The following is a 7,665-nucleotide window of genomic DNA, read 5'->3' on the forward strand; positions in this document are numbered from 1 at the left end:
CACTACGCACAAGGGACGTCCATACGACGTCATCGCTGGTTTTACGGTTTCAGTTTTACACTTATCTACACTCTTAAAAAAAGGGGTGTACTTTAACGCCTTTCCTTGCCACTTATATAACATCCTTTTGGAGAGTACAATTACTCTCAAAAGGGTGTCTCCTCACTCCCTCAAGGGAGTAGCATAACACCTTCTCTCTGCCGGAGGGTACACTGTAAAAAAATACTGTGATTTCTACGGGCGTTTAGTAGTATCTGACGACGGCGTGTTACCGTAATCACAAATACTGCGAAAACTACGTAAAACGGTGGCGCCATCATCATGCGCCGGCCAAAAGCTTCAATGCGGAGGCAAGGCCAAGCCAAGTACGGGTCATTGCCGTCATTCACAACAGCTAGAGTCACTAAATAAGCGTAGCTTATTTAGTGACTCTAACAACAGCCGGACGCCGAACATCGTGCGCGGACGATCGTTGAGGAAGAAGGACGAAGTGGTCGTTGTAAATCTCGTGAATGCACGTAGCCAGGTAAGCACATTTCTGTTCGCACATCCTGTTCTTTGCGATTTGAGCGTGGTGCACCGTATGCCCTGTTTTTGTTGAACTTATGGGACACCAGTAAATCGTGGCGTTTGCTGTGAGGCTTCTCCCTAGTTTCAGATCTCCGTGTGTCATGCGTCCTGGCTCGTAGGGTGATCAAGGCGCTCTTATTGTAATGTATCGTTGCGGAAGGTGCCCTTGTGTTTTTAACACTCTGATGGGCTACGTTGACCACTGTAGACATGTACATGAAGCGAGCAGAATACCGTGTTGTCATGCATTATGTGTGTACACGGCGGCGAACTATGCAACACTCAGATGTCACATTTTGGGACGTTACAAGAACACATCAGGACGGTCGCCTCGAATCGATTTGCTCTCCAAAACCACGAAAGTATGTCACGTCCATTCGTGCTCGCGTCAGTTCACTACGAATATAGAGATAGTGTCACATATGAAGCAGCACATACGAGAGGGTCATGATCAGATGTCCTTATGAACGCTGCCAGAAGAAGTTCCGTGCCGTCTCCGCGTTTTGTGTGCACCTTCATATGTTCTTCCATTGAAAAAATAAAACAGTGAGTATAATCTCCTTTCTCTTTGCAGTGTTTCGATGCCAGAGCTGACTGATGGGTGCACATGGCTCCTTCGAATGTTCTTCCTTTGAAAAAATAAACAGTGAGTATAACTGCATGTCAAATGCCCTGCTCCCTGTAACAGTTTCCTTTCTCTTTGCAGTGTTTTGATGCCAGAGCTGACTGATGGGTGCACATGGTTCCTTCGAATGTTCTTCCTTTGAAAAAATAAACGGTGAGTATAACTGCATGTTAATTGCCCTGCTCCCTGTAACAGTTTCCTTTCTCTTTGCAGAGTTTTGACGCCAGAGCTGACTGATGGGTGCACATGGTTCCTTCGAATGTTCTTCCTTTGAAAAAATAAACGGTGAGTATAACTGCATGTCAATTGCCCTGCTCCCTGTAACAATTTCCTTTCTCTTTGCAGGGTTTTGATGCCAGAGGTGATTGGCGCATTTTCATCACTATGTACATAGAAAATAAATCCCGATGTGACAAACATCACAATGTGTTACGCATGGTCATTACTTAAACTGCTCTCATTGCTACGACTGTATGTAGAAAAAAAAAAAAAAGAGGGGTTCCAGGGATGGGCACAGCACGATAAGGGTACACTACATATGCCAGTTAAAATTACTGGCCAATGCAGTTTTTTTAACGACCACAGCACAGTAATGCTACACGGCGTATGCCTGTTAAAATTACTGGCCAATGCAGTATTTTTCACGGGCACAACTTATACGGGGCCACCGTAAAAAAAACGGCCAATGTTTGGCAGCCAACTTTCCTTGCATTTGCCCGTTTTTTTTACGGTGAAATTTTTTACAGTGTAATATTACTCTCCAGTAGGAAGAAAGGCGTTATGTGTCTCCAAAAGGGTATTATATATGTGGCAAAAAAAGGAGTTACATCCCTTTTTTAAGAGTTTACGCAGCCATTCAAAGGGTAGTTTCGGAATTCCTGGATAGATGTCCCCTAGCGTGTCAAAATGGTCGAAGTTCACCCAAAATGGCTGTGCAAAAGCATTCCCTCGACTTAATTCTCTCTAATCTGTCCCTCACTTGCCCCAGGCTTTAATTTTCTTTGGAAAACTAGGGGGGAGCCCTTCTCTTCTTTACTTCATGAGTCAAGCGGAAGTTTCGGAGTAGCAAGCCTATCTGTCTGGCTCACATCTCCTCAACACGTAACAAACAAACAAGTGGAACGTGTCGTTTTTTTTCCGTAGATTCTTATCCCCCTCTCCCCCACACACAAAGACGTGCGGCGTAGATTTGAAGTCTGTGCGTGCTCTTCATTTCATTTCATTTATTAACTTTAACCCCCCCCCTCATGGGAGCTTACATAAAGAGGGAAACGAAACTGCACACTTTACACAGTGTCGATACAACATGTAAATATAGATCGTAGTAAATGCGGTAACTGATTACACAATAATATGAAAGTATAGGCGTGATCGCTCGGACGGTTTTTTTTTTCTTTTACAAATCAATCAATCAATCGATCGCTCGGTGGCCACTTCACTCTTAAAAATGAACTTCACCGCATAGCACGCTCCTAGCCAACCATCATCTTTAATGGTATCGTTATCTGCCCTGATTTGTTGAAAACGGGAGGCGTACGCCTTTTTTGTGACACTTATGCTGTTCATAATTGTCACAGAAAAGGCGTACGCCTCCCGTTTTCAACAAATCAGGGCAGGAAACGGTATCATTAAAGCTGATGGCTGGCTAGGAGCGTGCTATGCGGTGAAGTTCATTTTTAAGCGTGTTCAGCGGGCAGTAATAGACGAGTTCAGAAAATCCCAGAGTGCTTAGCGTGGCTTTGAACTGTGGGAGTTTACTAATACGAAAGGAACGGGTGGCCTCCAGACTGTTCCGAGATCTCCCCTACCGGTCCATTGTCCGAAAGCGATATGTGGAGGATTATTCTTATTCTTCGTTCCCCCGCTCAGCAAGCGCCCAGGATGCAACGCGTGCGCAAAGAGCACTGGGAATTTACTGAACTCGTCTATTGGATACTATGTATGGATGGGGTGAGTACAATAACTTTTTTTTGTGCGTGCGGAAGGGGCGTACACTTTGTAAGAATGATCATGTGTGGGAAATATTCTAGGGGGAGGAGGGCATGTATGGTGTTGCGTAGTGACGTGCTTGTGTTCCAGGACCCGATGTCCAAGTGGTTACAAAGTCAGTTTAGTCGTATTAAACAGCGTAATGCGCTTTTCAAGCAAGTGAGTTCAGAAACTGAGTTAAGTGGCGGCATCACGTGGCACGCCACCCATCGTGCCCCTTCTTCCTCGTCCTCGTTGCCTCATTGGCCCAGGGAAACGACGGCGACGGTACATACATAACAATGCTGAATGCTATCCATGATATTACCGTACATGTCGTCACAATGCGCAGACAGACCCTACATGTAACATCACGGAATATCAGGGGGGGGGGGGGGGTGTCGAGGTAGCTTGCCGTTGCTGGCCGCACTCAAGTTACGACTGGACTACTATACACACGTTCTGCGAGTCTTACACGAATGTTTTCAATACGATATAAACGAGAGGCTAACAGAAGTACAGGATACGTGCAAAGGTAAAGTATATGATCATCATCATTATGCATCATCTTCACCAGCTCGCTTGCTTCCTAGCCATTTTTGCAAGAGCATGTAGTTTCTATTACTGCGCAGTACAGTGGAATTGCTTTGATGGTATAAAAACGTGTAAACACATATAAAACACGTATAAAAACAACAAAAATTAAACTGCGTCGGCCGGGAATCGAACCCGGGCCACCCGCGTGGCAGGCGAGTATTCTACCACTGAACCACCGACGCCACGGGGGATACGATTTAATCACTTTGGAACAGGTATAGCGTCTTGTATAGGATTTTTTTCACTGACGTCACCTCGCCGCCATACTGTAGGTCGATGAAAGATGAAAGTCACTGAAAAGGTTAGCCAGCTGTAGGGATCGAACCCACATCTTCTGTATCTGTCCCTTCTATGTTGTTCCAGCCTCAGAACATCAGTTTCTCTCTTATACTGTAGGTCTCTCGAAGTTATGTTCCCGCCCTCGTTCGCTGCCATATGGAAGTTACTTGGACATGCTACAAAGCACACAGCACAATAACTTTGAATATACGACGAGTGCGATATGGGTGACGGCTTGGATGGGACTCACGATATGGCCCCATGGTTCTTCCTGTCGAGAAACTCGTGCACCAGAAATTCTTCTCTGCTGAAGAGCGGCGCGTTTTTAACCACGCGGGGTTGGAATCAGCCCTCCGGACATCTCCTCTGCATTACGTGTGTCCTTCCTTACGTTGCGTTTGCACACGAACAAAGTGTGACAATGAAAAAATGGCTAGGAAGCAAGCGAGCTGGTGAAGATGATGCATAATGTAAAACACCGAGACTACACTCTTAAAAATGAACTTCACCGCATAGCACGCAACTAGCCAATCATCACCTCGAATGATATCGTTATCTGCCCTGATTTGCTGAAAACGGGAGGCGTACGCCTTTTCTGTGACAATTATGAACAGCATAAGTGTCACAAAAAAGGCGTACGCTTCCCGTTTCCAACAAATCAGGGCAGATAACGATATCATTCGAGATGATGGTTGGCTAGTTGCGTGCTATTTGGTGAAGTTCATTTTTAAGAGTGTAGGGAACACGAAAGGACAGACAATAATTGAGACTTCCTGTTGTGTCTGTCCTTTCGTGTTCCCTTTCGTGTTCGGGGTTTTACGTTATGAACAAAGTGTATTCGGGAACACCTCTTCTGTGAAGGAAAGACGACAGAAAAAAGTTGTTTAATAGTCCCTTTATCGAACATAATTTTTGCAACTATCACAAATAAGCCGCTGCTCAAACCCAATGAAAAACGTCAATCATAAAAGCAGTGTCTTGAAGAAAGCCAGACAGGCAGGCACAATAGTTGGATCAATGGGACATTATCGCTAATAGAGCCCACGAATAGGGACTCCAGAGACACACACACTCCACTCGAGGGTTCGTAATTGAATTTGCGGGGCAATATGCACTCAGATTGCCTTCCTATGAGATCTCTGTCCCAGAGAAATGGTTCGAGGGGAGGCACCTATATACTAGATTATGTCAGCTACACTGTAAACTGGAAAACGCCCTTATGGGTGTAAATGCCTTGTCTTATAGCTGACACCTCTTTTTACACCATATGGTCTGGAACACCCTTTTTAGAGGGTGTATTCTGCGTAAAGCACCCTTTGAAAGGGTGCTTTTCCTTGAAAATGCCTTCTTTTGCACCCTTTATACACCCTTTTAGGAGGGTGTACAAGTGTTAAACACCCTCCTAAAAGGGTGTATAAAGGGTGCAAAAGACGGCATTTTCAAGGAAGGCACTCTTTCAAAGGGTGTTTCACAGAGAATACACCCCCTAAAAAGTGTGTTCCAGACCATATGGTGTAAAAAGAGGTGTCACTTATAGGACAAGCCATTTACATCCATAAGGGTGTTTTTCAGTTTACAGTGTAGTGAACACGCTCTTGGTCCTTTGACGCGTTATTTTCCTCATAAAAATTGCATTTTAGCTTGATGCGACTATGAATGAATTCCTCGAACGCCCCATAAAACGTTTGTTGAAAAAAAAAAAAAAAAGCAAGAAAACAGTTTTTTTTTCTGTCCAGAAACTTGCATACCAGAAAGCTTTCTCTATTGAAGTGCGGCGTTTTTTAACCACGCGCTGCTGAAATCGCCTCTCCCCTCCACTGCTTACGTCGGCTATGCACACAGCCCGCAGAACACAGACCAATGATTGCCGCTCCATTCGGTGCGTACTGATGGCGGCGGCGATGTAATGACGTCACCACGGTCACATGTTCCCAAGATGACGTTTCCTGTCACGTGGGTACACGACAAGATGGCGATTTTGCCGCAAGCGACCGCTTGAGGGTGGTTTCAAAATCAGAACCTTCTGCCGCCCCTGCGGTCAATAGACCTCTACCCGAGAAACGTCATCATGACGTTGGTAGACAGGCTGAAACCGAAACAAATCGGAAGGGGAGGGCTGGGCTCTACGAATGGACCCTTATTCGCCGACTCTTATTGAAAGAAAAGTAGGACCGAAGGTCTCGTCCCTTTCAGGGACCATCGTAGTCCCCTCAAGACCGTGGCTTTTGGGGGCGACGTTGTTCGCCTCTACACTCTTAGAAATGAACTTCACCACATAGCACGCTCCTAGCCAATCATCATCCAGAATGATATGGTTATCTGCCTTGATTTGTTGAAAACGGGAGGCGTACGCCATTTTTGTGACACTTATGCTGTTCATAATTGTCACAAAAAAGGCGTACGCCTCCCGTTTTCAACAAATCAGGGCAGATAACCATATCATTCGAGATAATGGTTGGCTAGGAGCGTGCTATGCGGTGAAGTTCATTTTTAAGAGTGTAGCTTCGAGCGTAGTTCAATTCTACCAAATTGGTGGCGCTGTCGAATAGTATGGCGTCATTTGTTTACAAACAGGGATAGGTGCCTACAGCGCGGCTTGTGCTCGAGAGCTGAAATGGCGGACACAGTGTCAGACTACGCTGGTGCTCTCATCTTACACAGAAGGTGTTAGTAGCGAGGGACCCTGGAAGACAGCCACACTCTAAGGAAAAAGGAGTAATTTTACTCCTTTTGGGGACTAAATGCGTTGCCACAAAAAATAGTCCCTTTCGGGAGTAAATGCACGGGAGTAAATGAATGTCACGGAGCGGAAACTGCGTTTCACGCGCTGTTGTAAGAGTCCCAGGTACATAACTCGTGTGCATGCACGAAAATACTTTGAAGCAAGCCGTCAACCGTGATATATCGAGTGATATAAAATCTCGCGCCATACATATAGGGCACAATTTGCGAGGAAAGAAGCGCTAACTGTTTCTTACTCTGTGTGGCTGGAAAAATTGCTAGGCTTGCTGAGTTATACAGCCTTTTGCCATCAAATTGACCTATAGGGCACATATTTACGTAGACTGTTGCATTCGGGAGACCATTCGCGAAGTTGAGTGACAATCTGCAGTCCTGGGGAGTAAATGTCGGGGTTAGGGGACTAAAATGGGGAGTAATTGCAGTCTAGGGGAGTAGAAGCTGCAATTACTCCTCGTTTTACTCCTTTTTTGCTTAGAATGCAGCCGTATGTGCACTGTAGGTCAGCAACGGTTCTTCTGGTTGACGCTGAAATGTTTTGTTGCACGGACGTCAAAACCTCGTGACGTGTGACGTCAACTGAGCTGTGACGTCACAAAGCTAAGAAAGTGTATTTCGCGAGCATCGTGGTCGGACATGCACGTGCTAGATGTGCTATATGTTCGTATATTTCGCACATAAAAATGTCCAGGAGCGGTCGGACGTTCCACCGATAACACACTCTTGTGTTGCACTGCTCCTTTAAACTTCACGCGAAGTGTCTGTGATAAACGGCTCTTAATCCAGTACTCTGACAGTGTTCTTAAAAATTAATTAGGCGTATAAAAATACTGGCACAGCTGGTTTTGTTTGCGAAAAGCGTGGCTTTAGTATGTTAGTTGGGACAT

At 45.4% G+C, this 7,665-nt stretch overlaps 1 long non-coding RNA gene and 1 other non-coding gene across 4 annotated transcripts; one reads left to right on the forward strand and one right to left on the reverse strand.

Moving 5' to 3' along the window:
* Window positions 1-233: 233 nt before the first annotated feature.
* LOC135384247 (uncharacterized) lies at window positions 234-1,899 on the forward strand. Of its 3 annotated transcripts, none has more exons than XR_010420304.1 (4): window positions 234-526; window positions 1,145-1,216; window positions 1,277-1,480; window positions 1,541-1,899. It is a non-coding gene; the product is annotated as an uncharacterized LOC135384247 (long non-coding RNA). The 3 variants fall into 3 exon arrangements; XR_010420303.1 differs by lacking the exon at window positions 234-526 and having other exon boundaries at window positions 548-1,216; window positions 1,277-1,348; window positions 1,409-1,480; XR_010420302.1 differs by lacking the exon at window positions 234-526 and having other exon boundaries at window positions 548-1,216.
* Window positions 1,900-3,871: 1,972 nt separating this feature from the next.
* Window positions 3,872-3,942, reverse strand: Trnag-gcc (transfer RNA glycine (anticodon GCC)). The gene has a single exon. It is a non-coding gene; the product is annotated as a tRNA-Gly (tRNA).
* Between the last annotated feature and the right edge of the window lie 3,723 nt (window positions 3,943-7,665).

The sequence above is a fragment of the Ornithodoros turicata genome, chromosome 2, assembly GCF_037126465.1.
Source record: "Ornithodoros turicata isolate Travis chromosome 2, ASM3712646v1, whole genome shotgun sequence".
Taxonomy (NCBI): Eukaryota; Metazoa; Arthropoda; class Arachnida; order Ixodida; family Argasidae; genus Ornithodoros; species Ornithodoros turicata.